This window comes from Ranitomeya variabilis, chromosome 6, assembly GCF_051348905.1.
Source record: "Ranitomeya variabilis isolate aRanVar5 chromosome 6, aRanVar5.hap1, whole genome shotgun sequence".
NCBI classification, from domain to species: Eukaryota; Metazoa; Chordata; class Amphibia; order Anura; family Dendrobatidae; genus Ranitomeya; species Ranitomeya variabilis.
In genome coordinates, this window is record NC_135237.1 from 315,987,159 (window position 1) to 316,007,006 (window position 19,848).

At 39.6% G+C, this 19,848-nt stretch overlaps 1 protein-coding gene across 1 annotated transcript in view; it reads left to right on the plus strand.

Moving 5' to 3' along the window:
- The window catches only part of CDH20 (cadherin 20), an 818,630-nt gene that overhangs the window by 249,086 nt on the left and 549,696 nt on the right, over nucleotides 1-19,848 (plus strand). The window lies entirely within an intron of this gene.

Sequence of the window (19,848 nt, forward strand, 5' to 3'; positions counted from 1 at the left end):
TTAGGGTTAGAGCTAGGGTTAGGGTTAGGGCTAGGGTTAGGGCTAGGGTTAGAGCTAGGGTTAGGGCTAGGGTTAGGGCTAGGGTTAGGGTTAGAGCTAGGGCTAGGGTTAGGGCTAGGGTTGGGGCTAGGGTTGGGGCTAAAGTTAGGGTTCGGGTTGGGGCTAAAGTTAGGGTTAGGGTTGGGGCTAAAGTTAGGGTTAGGGTTTGGATTACATTTACGGTTGGGATTAGGGTTGGGATTAGGGTTAGGGGTGTGTTTGGATTAGGGTTTCAGGTAGAATTGGGGAGTTTCCACTGTTCAGGCACATCAGGGGCTCTCCAAACGCGACATGGCGTCCGATCTCAATTCCAGCCAATTCTGCGTTGAAAAAGTAAAACAGTGCTCCTTCCCTTCCGAGCTCTCCCGTGCGCCCAAACAGGGGTTTACCCCAACATATGGGGTATCAGTGTACTCAGGACACATTGGACAACAACTTTTGGGGTCGAAGTTCTCTTGTTATCCTTGGGAAAATAAAAATTTGGGGGGCTAAAAATCATTTTTGTGGGAAAAAAAAGGATTTTTTTATTTTCACGGCTCTGCGTTGTAAACTGTAGTGAAACACTTGGGGGTTCAAAGTTCACACAACACATCTAGATAAGTTCCGTAGGAGGTCTAGTTTCCAATATGGGGTCACTTGTGGGGGGTTTCTACTGTTTGGGTACATTAGGGGCTCTGCAAATGCAACGTGACGCCTGCAGACCAATCCATCTAAGTCTGCATTCCAAATGGCGCTCCTTCCCTTCCGAGCTCTGCCATGCACCCAAACAGTGGTTCCCCCTCACATATGGGGTATCAGCGTACTCAGGAAAAATTGTACAACAACTTTTGGTGTCCAATTTATCCTGTTACCCTTGTGAAAATACAAAACTGGGGGCTAAAAAATCATTTTTGTGGAAAAAAAAGAAGAATTTTTATTTTCACGGCTCTGCATTATAAACTGTAGTGAAACACTTGGGGGTTCAAAGTTCTCACAACACATCTAGATAAGTTCCTTGGGAGGTCTAGTTTCCAATATGGATCACTTGTGGGGGGTTTGTACTGTTTGGGTACATCAGGGGCTCTGCAAATGCAACGTGACGCCTGCAGACCAATCCATCTAAGTCTGCATTCCAAATGGCGCTCCTTCCCTTCCGAGCTCTGCCAGGCGCCCAAACAGTGGTTCCCCCTCACATATGGGGTATCAACGTACTCAGAAAAAATTGGACAACAACTTTTGGTGTCCAATTTATCCTGTTACCCTTGTGAAAATACAGAACTGGGGGATAAAAAATAATTTTTGTGAAAAAAAAGAATTTTTATTTTCACGGCTCTGCGTTATAAACTGTAGTGAAACACTTGGGGGTTCAAAGCTCTCAAAACACATCTAGATAAGTTCCTTAGGGGGTCTACTTTCCAAAATGGTGTCACTTGTGGGGAGTTTCAATGTATAGGCACATCAGGGGCTCTCCAAACGCAACATGGCGTCCCATCTTAATTCCAGTCAATTTTGCATTGAAAAGTAAAATGGCACTCCTTCCCTTCCGAGCTCTGCTATGCGCCCAAACAGTGGTTTATCCCCACATATGGGGTATCGTCGTACTCAGGACAAATTGCAGAACATCTTCTGTGGTCTAATTTCTTCTCTTACCCTTGGGAAAATAAAAAATTGGGGGCAAAAAGATCACTTTTGTGAAAAAATATGATTTTTTATTTTTACGGCTCTGCATTATAAACTTCTGTGAAGCACTTGTTGGGTCAAAGTGCTCACCACACCTCTAGATAAGTTCCTTAAGGGGTCTACTTTCCAAAATGGTGTCACGTGTGGGGGGTTTCAATGTTTAGGCACATGAGGGGCTCTCCAAACCCAACATGGCGTCCCATCTCAATTCCAGTCAATTTTGCATTGAAAAGTCAAATGGCGCTCCTTCCCTTCCGAGCTCTGCCATGCGCCCAAACAATGGTTTACACCCACATATGGGGTATCAGCGTACTCAGGACAAATTGGACAACAACTTTTAGGGTCCAATTTATCCTGTTACCCTTGTGAAAATAAAAAATTGGGGGCGAAAAGATCATTTTTTGGTAAAATAAAACAAATTGGAGCTGAAATAAATTTTGTGTGAAAAAAAGTTAAATGTTCATTTTTATTTAAACATTCCAAAAATTCCTGTGAACCACCTGAAGGGTTAATAAACTTCTTGAATGTGGTTTTGAGCACCTTGAGGGGTGCAGTTTTTAGAATGGTGTCACACTTGGTTATTTTCTATCATATTGACCCCTCAAAATGACTTCAAATGAGATGTGGTCCCTAAAAAAAAATGGTGTTGTAAAAATGAGAAATTTCTGGTCAACTTTTAACCCTTATAACTCCCTAACAAAAAAAAAATTTTTGTTTCCAAAATTGTGCTGATGTAAAGTAGACATGTGGGGAATGTTACTTATTAAGTATTTTGCGAGACATATCTCTGTGATTTAAGGGCATAAAAATTCAAAGTTGGAAAATTGCGAAATTTTCTAAATTTTCGCCAAATTTCCGTTTTTTTCACAAATAAACGCAAGTTATATCGAATAAATTTTACCACTAACATGAAGTACAATATGTCATGAGAAAACAATGTCAGAATCGCCAAGATCCGTTGAAGAGTTCCAGAGTTATAACCTCATAAAGGGACAGTGGTCAGAATTGTAAAAATTGGCCTAGTCATTAACGTGCAAACCACCCTTGGGGGTGAAGGGGTTAAACATATGTGTACAAAGCAGACTATCCAGCAGTGAGGCTGCAGTGAGCATATGAAGTTACATTCTCCTTGCAGACACTCCCTTCCAGTGACCTGGTTATTGTGTACTGAGCGCTGACTGCTCACAACCCTCAGTGCATCCTGGAAGTGAGCGGCTCCTGGGAGAATAACACTTAATTTTCTCCCTGCAGCCACACTTCCAATTAGACTGGCATATATGTATAAAAAGGTTTTACCTGCAGATTACCAGAATATCTGCAGGTAAATACCATTTTTTGCTCACATGTTCCTTTTAATGACCTTTCCAGATTACAAGTAGAAATATGAGTTCTGCACATATGGAGAACATGCCACTCGCATGACAATCAACAACAAAATAATTATGCATTGGTCCCAGGCGTACAATGGCTAAATTACTAAATATACCAATGTTTCTCTACACACAGAAATAATATTTTGGGGTTGTGCAGAAATCATAACACAATACTTTAGCAGAATAATTTAAATAAGGTTAGTTTTCTAAGCAGGTTGATCAAGTTCTTCCATACCAAACTGACCAAAGCATGTCTTTACAAATGCTCAGTCATGCTGGAACAGAAAAGGTCTTCCATAAGCTGTTCTCGCAAAGTTTAAAGCATACAATGGTCCAAAATATTTTGGTATGCTGAAGTATTAAGAATTTTCTTTTCTGGAACTAAAACACCTAGGCCAATCCAGAATATAAGCCTCATTGTATTATCCCTCCTCCTCCACCAAACATTAATGTATGCAAAATAGAGTCAGGCAAGTAACATTCTTTTGTTATTTGCCCAACTTTGACATCTTCACTGCCCTAAAGTCTAGTGATGGCATGTTTTACACCTCTCTGTCTGTCAGCCACCATTGTGCTTGGTGATGTAAGGCTTGCATGCAGCTATTTGGCTATGGAAACCAATGCCATGAAGCTCCTGGGGCTCAGTTTTTGTGCTGATGTTAATCCCAAGGTAGGTTTGAAACTCTGCAGTTATTGATTCAGCAGAGCGTTGGTGACTTTTATTCACAATGCGCCTCAGCATTCGGCAACCACTCTCAGTACCTTTTATGTGGTCTGTCACTTTTCACAGCGTTTCTTAAACGCTTTCAATTTTCAACAACACCATTTAAAGTTCACTTTGGATTGTTTAAGAGGAAAGAATTTTGACAAACAGACTTGTTACAATGGTGGCATCTTATTACAGTGCCACACTCTAATTCTGTAAACCCTGAGTCTTTACACAAAAGTTAGTAAAGGTAGAATGCATGAGTAGAGGCTGGATTCTATACACCTGTAGAAATGGGACCTATTAAATATCTGAATTCAGTAATGAAGAGGTGTGTCCCCGATCCTATTGTCCACATGTGTATGTGATCCAGGTCTCAATCAGTTATGGTAACATAGATAGAAAGACGGTCACGACATACACAGAACATTGCTATATAATAGGCCATTATCTGCTGTGTAACTGGATACATGCCATGGCTTTTGAAAAGTCCAGTTTATGTGTCAGCTGTAGTTTTCCTCATTCCTTAAGTTAGCACCACTAATTGTAAATTATTGTAGAGTACCAAAACAGCTAATTCGACAGAACGGATTTAAGTCTGCCCAGTTTTGCCTACCATTGTGTGAAGAAGAGTCGTCTATGAGGCTTTTCCTTACCTATTTCAGCAAGTTCAGCCTGACCTATTTTCACAAAGTATCCTTTCCAAAAATCTTTTTTTCACCACTTATTACATTTTGTACACTCTTTTGTGAAACAAAAAAATTGAATGTTTTACATATCTTTAACGCAATAAAATCTGAAAGTCTAAAACACAATTGAAATTAAACTACAATTTTTACCGAGTGGGATTTGAAGACGCAGTGACAGCTTTTCATGATGGCTAATTTCATACAATACAAATGAGTCATACGCTCTCTCAGATACTTGCATAACTCATATCAACCCCATATTATCAGATCAACATTTCACTTTACAAACATATTCTTTTAATGATGATGGAAAATTCAATAGGAACCTGTAAATGCTGATGCAGGAGTATCTCAGCAGGGCACTTTATTATTATGAAAAATGATGTGCTACAATAAAACCTAATACCGCTTCACAATTCTGCTTGGTTTTCGGAGGTAATAAATCTTGTACTTTTCGGCTTTGTGCTTCTTTATGTGAACTAAATGAAAGACTGCATTTATAGGCCTGGAAAGTCACATGTCATAAGTACATCTTAAAGAAAATGTCAATGCAGCCTGTCACATCCAAACTGCTTTCTTTATATGACAAACATACAGCTTGTGGATTTTATCTCTAAGGCAAAGGCTTGAAACCAAAAAATTAAATGTGCATTATAAGCAAATTATTAACATCTAGCTATCTGCGAACATATTAGTAGCTGGAGGTTGGTAGATGTTCCTTATTTTTTAAGCAACATAGAAGATGAAGATGACTGGAGAGAGACAAAAGCAGAATATCTGTAGAAAACTAGTCAGGATTTTCACCTTTATCTTGTGATGTACTAAGATGAATGGCTTTCTGGGAAACAGTACTTAATGATATATATTGTTTTCCTATGGTCTGATTATACCTACAGAACATACAAGAATACCAATCCCATTGTACCAACTTCTAGGACTATATCAGCATTACATTATCATGAATTAATTTAATGCAGAGCCCCATGATGAAGTCTTGATGACATGTTATTGCAGCAATGAATGCCACATGACAGCATATGCAAAATGTTAGTTTGGGAAATGCGACATCTGTATGGGAAGTAAACAAATATAATTCATCATGCACCATATGGTTTGAAGACTGATGGTACTTCAAGTAAATTGAAGAAAAGGAGAATGGCGTTTTTATGTTAAATATTTATTAGCTACAGGAGATGGGTGCTACATAATGCTTCATTGTGATTGTTTCAGTTTTATTGGTGTTGCGCTTTGTTCTTTATTATGTAATTTATGTGCATTAATTCCAATATTGGTATATTGTGTGTCATGTGATATTTGGTACATAAGGAACATCCATGGGATATGATGCATACATGAAAAAGTGTTCCCAGTGTGATATGTAATGGCCGCTCTCAGCTCTCCTGATCTCACTGCAGAGCTGTGTGTGATTATACCTGACACATGTGCAGGTTCCTCTCATCTTCAGCTTCCATCTCACAGGCAGACAATATTGGTGCAGTACAGCAGAGGTGAGAGAGAAGCAAAAAGTGTGTTTATGTGAAGACACATTTCATTTCTCCTGTTCTATGTTAGTTACTTGTCTCACACTGGTAACTCTCCCTTCATGTAAAATAAGCTCTGGAGGCAGAGTTATCTCCAGGCACCATCCTCCCCAGAGCCTAGAAGAGCTCATTTACATATAGTGATAAAAGATGATTTCTCAACAGCAAGGCATCTGATATGAGACATATAGGGATGACTTTTCTCTATTGATAAACCAATCTCAAATTTTCCTTTTGCCAGTAGCAAGCTGTAATCTGTGGGGGACCATGGTATTACAGAGTATCCATAAATGGCCCTCTGTCTAATGTATACATGTTCTGTTTTTTTTTTTAAGATTCATGCTCCTTTTAACCGATTTGTTTACTGTCTTAACACATGAGAGCCCTGGACATTACAGCCCCTCTAGTACTTAAAAATAAACAAATAGGGGAAATAAGTTTACAATTATTATTTTCTTAGCACTCTGTATACATCAAGATGGCAAATCAATTTCCCTTGTTGGCAACAGAGCTGAGATCCATTTTTACTCCACTATAGGGTACTTTGAATTCTGGTTATATATCTTACTGCTAAGACCCCTTCACATCATTTCATTTACACTGCACTTTTAATAATGGCACATAATCCATCCTTGCACTGAAAGTGTAATTTACTTACCATATACCAGGACTCATTTTCCAGGCTTCTATGGATCAGCTCCAGCAGAAAAATCATGCACTTTGCTAATTACAGTCAAGCTGAGAAGGATGTCATTCACTTTGGAGGGTCAGAGAACTAAGTGCTTTAAATCAATAATTTGGACCCACTATCTCTAATTTGGAAACTGGGGGCAAATCATTTATGCTCATTTTACTCATGCACTTTGCATTATTTTTCAGAAAACAAATGGCCCTTGGCAAATCTTTTGTTAGGGGGAGGAACTGCTAAATGGCAGGTGTTTTAAGTAAGACTTACTGTACGTAACAAAGGTAATGACTAAAGTGAATATTCTAATATCCAATGACATTGGGAAAGCTTCTAAATTATTTTTTTTGCTCTCAAATGTAAGTTTTCTTATGGTCAGTACTAGAGACGAGTATCAGGGAAAATTCGAATTTGCCAATTTGCGGGTTTTCTCCTGTAATTTGATTTGCATAGAAGTTGTTGTTCTCTTCTTGAATTGAATGTTTATCTCACCAGATCCCAGCGCATATTAAACCTAAGATGCAAAAAATAAAGAGAATATTTATACTCACTCACCGCATACCTCTCCGGATCCTCCGCTCCTCACCATCAACTGTCCAGTCCTATTGACATCTTTTTTTCACCACCACTGAATCCCAAGGCCTCCTCACACTTTCCTGGGCCTTCCAGTTCTGATGAGGCTTTAGAGGGTCCTGCACAAGCGCATGAAAGGTCATGGCGTTACGATATCACAATGTACACAGTAACCTTTTGTGCCTGAGGATTTCAGCGCTCATGACAGTGATAAGAAGATGCGACGAGGACTGGGTAGGTAATGGTAAGGCACGCAAAAGTTTGAAAGGTGAGCATTGATGTAAGTATAACTATTACTTTTTAACCTATTCTTGGATCCAAGAAGTATTATTTCTCCTTGTGGAGAGTGACATGTTAAGCATGTCGAGGTGAGGAGACTTAAAGCCGCAATGCTTCTCTGGGAAATATGCAAATCGTCTCTTCAGAGAGGAAGAGGACTAGAACTCTAGTGCCAGCTATTGGAAGTAGCAATCCTAACAGTCAATGTCAACCCTTTAACGAGCCTTGTCACATGACTTAGGATAAGAGCCAAACCAGATCTCAATTTGCAGACACTGTGTTTCGGGGTACTGCCCCTCGTCAGTGCAACGTGGAGATCTGGTTTGGCTGATTGAAAGGCGTCTGACCGGGATCCAAGAAGTATCGTTTCTCCTTGCGGAGAGTGACATGTTAAGCATGTCAAGGTGAGGAGACTTAAAGCCGCAATGCTCCCCTGGGAAATATGCAAATTGTCTCTTCAGAGAGGAAGAGGACTAGAACTCTAGTGCCACCTATTGGAGGTAGCAATCCTGGACATTTACAGTTCAGAAAAATGACAGCCAGTGGCCATCATTTTGTTAAATTCACGCAGAAACTAATTACATAAAAATCTGCATTTTGGAAGACTTTTTTCAATATTCAAATAGAATAGCGCTCAAATATATTAGCTTATTTCTAGTCAATACCAGAAAAATTGGGCATATTCTCTCCGGGGTTAGTTGCTTTACAATTCAAGCCATAGAAGTGATTACTAAACTCAATCTGATGTGCACAAACAAAACAGGCAGAGAAGAAGGCAGTCACAGCAATGGATTTCAGTAGTAGAAAAATCTAATTTAGTCCTGCCAATGCCGCCACAATCTGTCAAATCACTTTAATACTGTTTCCCAAGCTCCCCCAAGCACTGTGTACAGCGAGCTACACTGTAGAAGACAGGGACCAATATGTCTCTCAAGGGGCCACATTAATTGAGAGTTGGCCCTGGATGAGTCTACAATAATATAGAAATGAATTGTATAATTAGAAATCCTATAACATATAGTTATTATCAGAACCGCTCAAGCAGGAACAGATTTAATATACTTGTAGAATTGTACACATTTCATACAGGCTATTATAAAGCACAGCTAACAAGCTGACAGGGAAGCCACCAGGAATGTGAATTCTCCGCAGTTTACCTCCAGTGTGATCAGAAAGCCTGTGCGTCTAGAGACAGTGATTCTGATAATAGGCACACACTGGGGAATTGCCTTTTCTAGTGACCCCAAACAGTACGTAGTTAAAGCAGCTGTAAATATGACATTTTCCAACTATCTAATGAATAGTTTGTCTCCATGTTGCACAATTTACCCTTCCTAAGGATGCATCTAAAAGCCATCAGAAAACGTATTAGCGGGGAGGAGGATAAAAGGTGTCAAGAAGTCTAGGAGAAGTTTTACCCTTCAATCAAAATTGGTAATTTATTCTCTTTTTGAAGAATACAATCATGGATGAAATTCTCCCCATAGCATTAAATCTTGTAAATTAGAGCCATCTGGAGAACACTACACAATAGTTTCCTTATTCTGCATTATAATAATAAACACTTATAAATAGCGAATTTAATTACGTCTAAGCAATATTAATCATACACACCAAAAAGGGATGCTACCCAGGGTGTGGTCGGGTCCCTGGCTGGTGGCATCTATTAGGTAAATAAGTTCCTCCTGGTATGTACTAATGTATGTATGATATACTTTTCGATATGCTGACTGATGCTTTTTACATACTTCTTATAATATAAAATATATAGTATACCACTTGGTATTACCTCACATTTGTGAATATTTATTAATTTATTGTCTGATTGATTGCACTGTTGCACTTTTTCAGTCACCATATCGGTAGTTATATTTTGGAACTGGTTGAGTGCTATTACTATCTGCTTTGATATCGTATTGGGAGGTAGTTGTTCTATGTTAGCCACTTATTTTCCAGCCATCCCTTCCAGTTGTGTCTGTTCTCTGTGGTGTCTCATTTTTTATGTATTCGGTTTTACCTGTTCTTTAATAAAGTTGACATTACATAATTAGTACAGTCTAGCATCCCTTTTTGGTGTGTATTATTCTGCATTATGTCAGTTCTACCCTGCGCCACATTAATAGTGTATATTGGTATAAATCCAACACATACTGTATCCTTTCATATATTTGTACGGCATATTGGCTAGTAGCGAGCCAAAATATTTAGAAGGAATAAGATTATGGCCTTATGTACACGACTATACAGTGTTATGGCTACATACAGCTTGCCAATGTAACAGAGCTGTAATCCAGTAGCTTCCCTACCTCCATGGGACGCCATATGCTTCTATCCTTCTGACTATTCAAAAAAAAATTGTTCCATATTGAGATGTTTAGAATTTGCAAAAAAAAAAAAATTATTAAGCATTAAAATAATGATCTAGCCATCAAATGCAATATAAGAAGCCAGCGTATAATCCACTCAGTGTTATAAGTGTATTTTTCACATAAGTATATTTCTGGCTTGTTACATTGAACTGGACCATTAAATAAACCGCTAAGCACTTAGACAGAAAATCATTCAGAAAGCTAACAAATAAAGCAAATTCACTTTAGTTGTGCTAAATTCCCATCTGTTAGCTTAATCTTTGTAGCATGTGCTGGGATATTAGATTTTTTTTTCTCCCTTTTCCAATTGAATTTAATCAGATTTGCTTGCGTATCATGTCAAATAGAACAAGTAAGGATTTATTCTAAAGCAAGAAACAATGTTTTCTGAGCAAGGCAGATTGAGGAGATATTTAAAGGGTTGTCTTACAATTCAGCGTTTTTGTCAAAAGCCAAATACTTTCCTCACATCAGAAAATAGTTTTATGTGCCAATGAATTCACTATGAGCTTCCCTTTTATTCATTTAAATGTTGTTTCTCCTGTTGAAGAGAGTTTAGTAAAAAGTGCATTCCTTCTGCTATGACCAGCTGACCAGATTTTTGGGGGCTGAGACACTTCTTTTTGCATTTATTTAGGAGACACATGTAAAGCATGATAGTAGAAAAAGTTGGTTCCGATGAAAAGTGTAAATGTGAACCTATCTAGTCTCAACAACATGCATCATTTGGTAGAAGATGTGCATGTAACCAATTTGTGCCTCTGTCTCTATGACATTTGTATCCTTAGTATGACCTGTTTAACTTTACCTGTGCCCATAAAAAGGTTAGAGCAAAAAACTGACCGGCACTTCCAAACAGAATAAAAAACAAGTGTGAACAGTTGCAAGCTAATAAAGGCACTCTACATAACTAACAAATTAAAGCTATAGTATCCAAACATTGAATATTTGAAATTAGAGCTGCACTACTGCTGTACATTTTTAAAAAAGGTGCTTAGCTCATAAATTGGCCAATTTAGGTGAGCCCAACAGCCAGCAACAAGGCATACACCTTTGTTGGGACCCCAAACATAATATGATGCCTCTCCTGGACTAAAAGCCTACAATTATATGGGCAGGTAGGATCATCTCTATTTAAAAACATCTTAGGCTGAGAAGTGATATGTCCTGATATTGCTTCACTTTACTGTAAATGCAAATTAAACCTTTACTGATAAAATTAAAGCTAGCACTTTGGAACCACAAAGTAAAAGTAGCCACCATTATCTTTATCAAGCCTTTCCATAAAACTTAAACCAGAGTCTTCCCCAAAAGGAAAATACATCCACACCCAGATTGCAACTTTTGCTCTTTCTCTTCGCAGTACAGGTATGGGTATTGGTACTTAGCTGAGTAGTCTTGGAAAGAGGTCTAAGAAGCACTTCTCTCAAAGCCCACTAAGGAGTTACTTCTTTGAAAGTCTACTAAGATGACATAGTGGGACCTGTTGGCCAAGCAATGCTTTCTACAGCTAATTTAAATGCCTTTTTGCTTGTGAACTTGGCCTGCCTTTTCCGTCTTTGTCAGATTGGCGATCTCCATAAAAACAGTCCTGAATAAAATCCAACTTTTGACTTAATTTAGAAATAGGGAATGTACATTAGTTAAGCTGGCACAGAGAAGAGTTACTCCTGGTGGCAGGCAGCAAGATTTGTATATTTCTTTTTTACTTAACATGATGTTATCCAATATCCAAGATCATGTTAGCCTCCCCTAAATCTCTTACATATTGTGTTAAAATTTGTTTGGACCATCTTAGCGTAGACCTGAAGGAAGACTTAGAGGACAAATAAGCACAGACCCCAAAATCTTCCCAAAAGTTCTATAATTTTCTTTGTTATTTTTTTTATGACATGAATTGTCAAAATTGCTCTGTCTCCTCTAGACATACCTGTGGTAAAACTATAGTAGAACACATATAATATCAGAAAAGTGCCATTTTATTACACACATGGGTCAATCTGCGCACCAAACTTTTAACACCATAAAGTACTTGATACAAGTTAATGCAGTATTTTATAGAAAAATTATACTGCAGACAGATTATGGCTGAAAATCAATAAGTATTAAATACACTACAAACAGTTGAGTAGATTTAGTAAAACTGTATAATTTTTGGACAGTGTAAACATAGACACTTATATCACATGACTTATTTTGTTCCAGAGATTTTGGCCATTTTTGGTGTATTTTAAGCCACACCCACACACACTTCATAGTCTGGCCTTTATGTCAAGAAAGCACTGAAAAAGTCCAAAACACATACGGTAATATGATGTAATTAATGGTTTTCTGGTTCAATTAGCAAAATAAGCATCTAATTTTTTTGAGCTTGGCAGATCATCTAATTTGAAGATAAATCTTTTCAGACAGATAAAGATGGGAAGAGCAGCATCAGGCAGTTTAAATATCAACACCCCATCCTTTTGTTCTCAGAGGAGGAATTTGTTAATGGCTTTCTCCCCCTCTACATTTTGAAAACACATTAACACTTGACTAAACTGAAGATTTGTGCATTTGTGAGAGTTAAAAGGGTTGCCCTCTTCTAGGACAACCCCTTCTCAATCACCATATTTCCCCACATTCTACTCTAAGACTTGAGATTATGGTAAGCGTGATTAATATGTGTTAGAATACAGATAGGCATGAAGTTCAGAATGCTTTCCTTGAAGTTTGTGACCTTCTGCAGGTCAATATCATCTTTGCACATGATTTTTCATTTATCATTTTGTATTGTAGAACTGAAAATACTTACCAGCTGACCTTTAGCGAAATCACTTCAACTGTTTTAGCAAAATTGTCTTTTATGGGGACATATTTTTTCTTTTCCTTCCCTGTTCTCCATTGTACCTCCAAACTTCTCATTTTAGATTTTGGAAAGCATTTAGTCTGATTACATTTTCTTGGTTTGCATTCATATGTAAACTACTCACATTGGCTTACGGGGCTTGTAAACATGATTTGCTAAGCAACCATATTCCTGAGGGATTGTTGCAAGTCACTCCTCCATATGGTGCCCAAATAGAGTCAGATGGTAAGCTAAGCAATAGATCTGAAGTCTCCATTATATATGGTAATGTGAATCTGGTTGTGCTCTTAGCAATGCACACTTTATTTGCACACAGAATTTCCCTAATTTCTGGTTATTAGGTGTTTACTTCTAAATATTATGTCTATGTTCAGTAATTTATAACTACTATATAGACAGTCAAAAGCAATAAATAAACTGGCCAACACAGAATAGTACACAACTATATAATAATGTTTGTTAAGTGATAACTCATTTAATTCAGTGTAATTGAAGTATTTTGAAGGTGTGCTAGCTGTCATGAAAGCACTATAACCAGTGGCGATACCATCAAAATGCTTTTACGACAATGCTAGTCAGTGTCCCATAGCACCTCCAGTAATAGTGGACCATAAAGCTGTCCTCATAGATGCTGCATAAGAGGTCTAGCCAAAATTCCCCCATCCTTACCAAATGCATATACCGAGCCTCTACGTGGTAAGTCCAAATAAACGACTACCAGAAGATATTTATTTATTTTACTCACTTATATAGTTCCATCATATTCCACAGCACTTTACAGACATTATCATCACTGTCCTCATTAGAGCTCACAATCTAATTTCCCTATCAGTATGTCTTTGGAATGTGGAAGGAAATCGGAGAACCTGGAAGAAACCCACACGAACACGGGAGAACATACAAATTCCTTGCAGATGTTGTCATTGGTGGGATTTGAACCCACCAGGACTCCAGTGCTGCAAAGCAACAGTACTAGCCACCGTGCTGCCCATAAATCAGATATAAAGGTTATCTGGAAACAAAAAAATAACACTTGGAATATGCAAAAGTAATAAAGACGTAATTCTGATTTTACCAATCTGTCACCTCTCCTGGTCATGTGAGAACTGCAGACAGACAATGGCCGCAATAATGACCAATACGTCACTGCTATAGCTAATGATTGGCTACAGCAGTCAGATGTCTGTCCAGATGAAGAAGGAAATATTGAGATTAGTGGGGAACCTAGAAGCATCAGAACGGAGGTAGTAAAGGATCAGTGAGTTGACTATTAATACTTTTACTATGTTTCCAGAGTAGTTTGGACGGGACTTTTAATATTCATATTCCCCATCTCAAATTATGTCAGTGTTTTAAAAATTTATTTTGCTTGATTTAAAGTCTCAAAAATCCATTTGAAAAATATATTTATGATATATTTAACCAATTCCAAATGCAATCCAATGTTCTCCATGGATTCCTTGGCTTATATGGCCAAGTACGATTCAAATAAAGGAACAAACTTGGGCAAGCACAATCAGACATGTGCAGAGCCCCATAGTATAACATTGGTCCACATGCAATCCAGTGTTTTGTCACACTGCACTTGGACCAATAATTCAGTTGTCTGTGCGAGCCCTTAACCGCTTTCTGACCTCGGACGGGATAGTACGTCCGAGGTCAGAACCCCCGCTTTGATGCTGGCTCCAGCGGTGAGCCCACATCAAAGCCCACAATAGCGACGGGTGAAATCGTGATTCACCTGCCGCTATTAACTAGTTAAATGCCGCTGTCAAACGCTGACAGCGGCATTTAACCGGCGCTTCCTGCCATCCGGCCGGAAATGAGCGCATCACCGATCCCCGTCACATGATCAGGGGTCAGCGATGCTTCTGCATAGTAACCATAGAGGTCCTTGAGAACTCTATGGTTACTGATGCCAGCTTGCTGTGAGCGCCACCCTGTGGTCGGCGCTCATAGCACACCTGCAATTCAGCTACATAGCAGCTACAGCGATCTGATAATCGCTGCTATGTAGCAGAGGCGATCGAGTTGTGCCAGCTTCTAGCCTCCTATGGAGGCTATTGAAGCATGGCAAAAGTTTAAAAAAAAAAAAAAAAAAACTTAAAAAAATGTGAAAAAATAAAAAAAATATAAAAATTTAAATCACCCCCCTTTCGCCCCATTCAAAATAAATCAATTAAAAAAAATCAAACCTACACATATTTGGTACCGCCGCATTCAGAATCGCCAGATCTATCAAGAAAAAAAAGGATTAACCTGATCGCTAAATGGTGCAGAGAGAAAAAAAATTGAAACGCCAGAATTACATTTTTTTGGTTGCCGTGACATTGCATTAAAATGCAATAACGGGCGATCAAAAGAACATATCTGAACCAAAATGGTATCATTAAAACGCCAGCTCGGTGCGCAAAAAATAAGCCCTCACCCGACCCCAGATCATGAAAAATGGAGACGCTACGGGTATCGGAAAATGGCACAATTTTTTGTTTTGTTTTGTTTTTTTAGCAAAGTTTGGAATTATTTTTCACCACTTAGATAAACAATAACCTAGACATGTTAGGTGTCTATGAAACCTGGAGAATCATAATAGCAGATCAGTTTTAGCATTTAGTGAACCTAGCAGAATAGCCAAACAAAAACAAGTGTGGGTTTGCACTTTGTTTGCAATTTCACCGCACTTGGAATTTTTTTCCTGCTTTCTAGTACACAACATGCTAAAACCAATGATGTCGTTCAAAAGTACAACTTGTTTCACAAAAAATAAGCCCTCACATGGCCATATTAACGGAAAAATAAAAAAGTTACAGCTCTGGGAAGGAGGGGAGCGAAAAACGAACACGGAAAAATGGAAAATCCCAAGGTCATGAAGGGGTTAAGTGGATCAATCCTGACCAGGCATCGGTGTGGGTGTCAATGAATGGCATGGCAGCCGGGGAGCATGTGATCTTGGTACACTTGTGAAGTCTAGCCACAGATGGGACTTTATAGGGAGCCATGATTTATTCTATATACTGTAACATCTGCAATTTTATACTTGCCCAGGGTATCTGCTTCTAACACATTAACTTCAAAAAACGACTTTTTTCTTGCTGTCTGATATATCTATCTCTTGACAGGTGCCACTGTCACAAGACAATTAATGTTATTCACTACCCGTGTCAGTAGTTTTTATTTTATTTCTGGTTTGCTTTTTCTGATTTTTTCTATTTAGTCCTGAAAGTCTAATTTTCATGAAAACCTTATTTCTATTGTTTCCCTGTTCTTTCAGTGCAGGCAGCATTGTAAACAATGGAAGTCTTCATAGTTATTGCTATGACTACATTTATAAAACTTTATTGTAATTAGTTCTTTTATCAATATTTTTTGTGTAAAGAAAGAAAACATTGTAACCTAGCTAAAGTTTCTGATGGTCATTTAGCTTGTATGTATACTAGTATGTCTAATACATGCTAGAAAACCGCAGTTTCTAGTAAAAATACTGTACATACATGTCCTTGAATGTAGCCTTGGTAATAACAATGAAAACCTCCATTATTTACAATTTTTAGACAACTGAAAAGAGATACACAACAGAAATAAAGCTTATATTACAAAGTTACATCTCTTTTATTTTGTGGCTTTATAGCTAGCAGAGCTGAGCAAAAAAAGAAGTTTTTGTTACCTGTTTTATTGATATATTTACTGTTGTTCCCGGCTTCTCAACTCTATAGAAGAAACAGGAAAAAAAATATTAGGTTCTGTAAATGTCGGACATGCCACTGCACCAAAGACAATGTAGAGGATCAAAGTCTGCTAAGGAATAGTAATGTCCGTCATCTGAGGATTCTTATCCCCATTTCTTTTCCTAAACTGAAATAGTATGGAGCAAAGTCCCTCTGACACTGCTTTGTGCAAATACTGAGTGTTGTGTAGAAAAGTGAATTTAACCCCTTTCTGCCAGCTGACGGAATAGTACGTCAGCTGGCAGATCCCCTGCTTTAAGGTGGGCTCCGGCGGTGAGCCCACCTTAAAGCTGCGACATGTCAGCTGTTTTGTACAGCTGACATGTGCGCGCAATGAGCGAGAGCGGAATCGCGATTCGCCCGCGCCCATTAACTAGTTAAATGCCGCCGTCAAGCTTTGACAGCGGCATTTAACTAGCGCTCCCGGCCGCGCGGCCGGAAGAGCTCGCACCGCTGACCCCCGTCACATGATCGGGGGTCAGCGGTGCATTGCCATAACAACCAGAGGTCTCCTTGAGACCTCTATGGTTGTTGATGGCCGATTGCTTTGAGCGCCACCTTGTGGTCGGCGCTCAAAGTGCACCTGGATTTCTGCTACATAGAGGTGATCTGTACTTCACCTCTATGTAGCAGAGCCGATCAAGTTGTGCATGCTTCTAGCCTCCTATGGAGGCTATTGAAGCATGCCAAAATAAAAAAAAAAAAGTGGTTAAAAATAAAAAAAAAATAAAAAATATATAAAAGTTCAATCACCCCCCTTTCGCCCCAATCAAAATAAAACAATTAAAAAAAAATTAAACATACACATATCTGGTATCGCCGCATTCAGAATTGCCCGATCTATCAATAAAAACAAAGGATTAACCTGACCGCTAAATGGCGTAGTGAGAAAAAAAATCAAAACGGCAAAATTACGTTTTTTTGGTCGCCGCAACATTGCATTAAAATGCAATAACGGGCGGTCAAAAGAATGTATCTGCACCAAAATGGTATCATTAAAAATGCCAGCTCGGCACGCAAAAAATAAGCCCTCACCCGACCCCAGATCATGAAAATTGGAGACGCTACGGGTATCGGAAAATCGCGCAATTTATTTATTTTTTTTTTTAGCAAACTTTGGAATTTTTTTTCACCACTTAGATAAAAAATAACCTAGACATGTTAGGTGTCTTAGAACTCGTAATCACCTGGAGAATCATAATGGCCGGTTAGTTTTAGCATTTGGTGAACCTAGCAAAAAAGCCAAACAAAAAACAAGTGTGAGATTGCACTTTTTTTGCAATTTCATCACACTTGGAATTTTTTTCCCGTTTTCTGTTACATGGCATGGTAAAACCAATGATGTCGTTCAAAAGTACATCTCGTCCCGCAAAAAATAAGCCCTCACATGGCCATATTGACGGAAAAATAAAAAAGTTATGGCTCTGGGAAGGAGGGGAGCGAAAAACGAAAACGAAAAAACGGAAAAAGCTCCGGGGGTGAAGGGGTTAAAGATTAACCTCATCCCGCTGCCGCCAGTTTTTTCACTTTAATTTTTTTATTCCAATCTTACAAGAGTCATACCCAGGCTTGGACTGGCCCACTGAAGAGCAGGAGAATCCTCCGGTAGGCCCCTACACAAGAGTAGTCCACGACCCTTTTATATGAGCAGTACTTGGCACAATATACTTGAACCACTATATACAGACAAAAGGTGGCATCTTATTCATTTATCATGTGCAAAAAGAAAAAAAAGAAGAGCATGAACCGCACATCCCAAAATCATACGTTGATCTAAAGCCGCTAGGCAAAAATTTAAATACTGAACATGAGGTTTTCAGTTTAACATTCTGATCAGACTGTATGAAGCCCACTGCCCCTTCACGGCAAACCTCGTAGTGGGTCCTAACGCCCTAACGGAGCGGAGCCGTGCGGCGACCACCGCCGCAGCGGCCATGCACCAGCAGGGCGGACGGCCTGTTGCCCCACAGCACCCATGCTGCGAGACTGAGTCCCCAAGACTCCAGACCGCGCCGCCCCACCAGCACAAAGCCACAGCAACAATGGCCGCCACACAGCACCAGCACCAAAATGAAGGGAGCATTTAAACTCACCTTCCTCCAGCTCTTCAGTGAGAGCCAAAATGGGCTAGACCCCTTACTTTGCAGTCTCCTGCTAATTAAAATCACCTGAGCCAAATGGGAGGAGTGCTGGTCCAAAAAAAGAGACAAGTACATGCTATGTGCAAAAAGAAAAAAAAAGAGCATGAACCGCACATCCCAAAATCATACGTTGATCTAAAGCCGCTAGGCAAAAATTTAAATACTGAACATGAGGTTTTCAGTTTAACATTCTGATCAGACTGTATGAAGCCCACTGCCCCTTCACGGCAAACCTCGTAGTGGGTCCTAACGCCCTAACGGAGCGGAGCCGTGCGGCGACCACCGCCGCAGCGGCCATGCACCAGCAGGGCGGACGGCCTGTTGCCCCACAGCACCCATGCTGCGAGACTGAGTCCCCAAGACTCCAGACCGCGCCGCCCCACCAGCACAAAGCCACAGCAACAATGGCCGCCACACAGCACCAGCACCAAAATGAAGGGAGCATTTAAACTCACCTTCCTCCAGCTCTTCAGTGAGAGCCAAAATGGGCTAGACCCCTTACTTTGCAGTCTCCTGCTAATTAAAATCACCTGAGCCAAATGGGAGGAGTGCTGGTCCAAAAAAAGAGACAAGTACATGCTATGTGCAAAAAGAAAAAAAAAAAGAGCATGAACCGCACATCCCAAAATCATACGTTGATCTAAAGCCGCTAGGCAAAAATTTAAATACTGAACATGAGGTTTTCAGTTTAACATTCTGATCAGACTGTATGAAGCCCACTGCCCCTTCACGGCAAACCTCGTAGTGGGTCCTAACGCCCTAACGGAGCGGAGCCGTGCGGCGACCACCGCCGCAGCGGCCATGCACCAGCAGGGCGGACGGCCTGTTGCCCCACAGCACCCATGCTGCGAGACTGAGTCCCCAAGACTCCAGACCGCGCCGCCCCACCAGCACAAAGCCACAGCAACAATGGCCGCCACACAGCACCAGCACCAAAATGAAGGGAGCATTTAAACTCACCTTCCTCCAGCTCTTCAGTGAGAGCCAAAATGGGCTAGACCCCTTACTTTGCAGTCTCCTGCTAATTAAAATCACCTGAGCCAAATGGGAGGAGTGCTGGTCCAAAAAAAGAGACAAGTACATGCTATGTGCAAAAAGAAAAAAAAGAGCATGAACCGCACATCCCAAAATCATACGTTGATCTAAAGCCGCTAGGCAAAAATTTAAATACTGAACATGAGGTTTTCAGTTTAACATTCTGATCAGACTGTATGAAGCCCA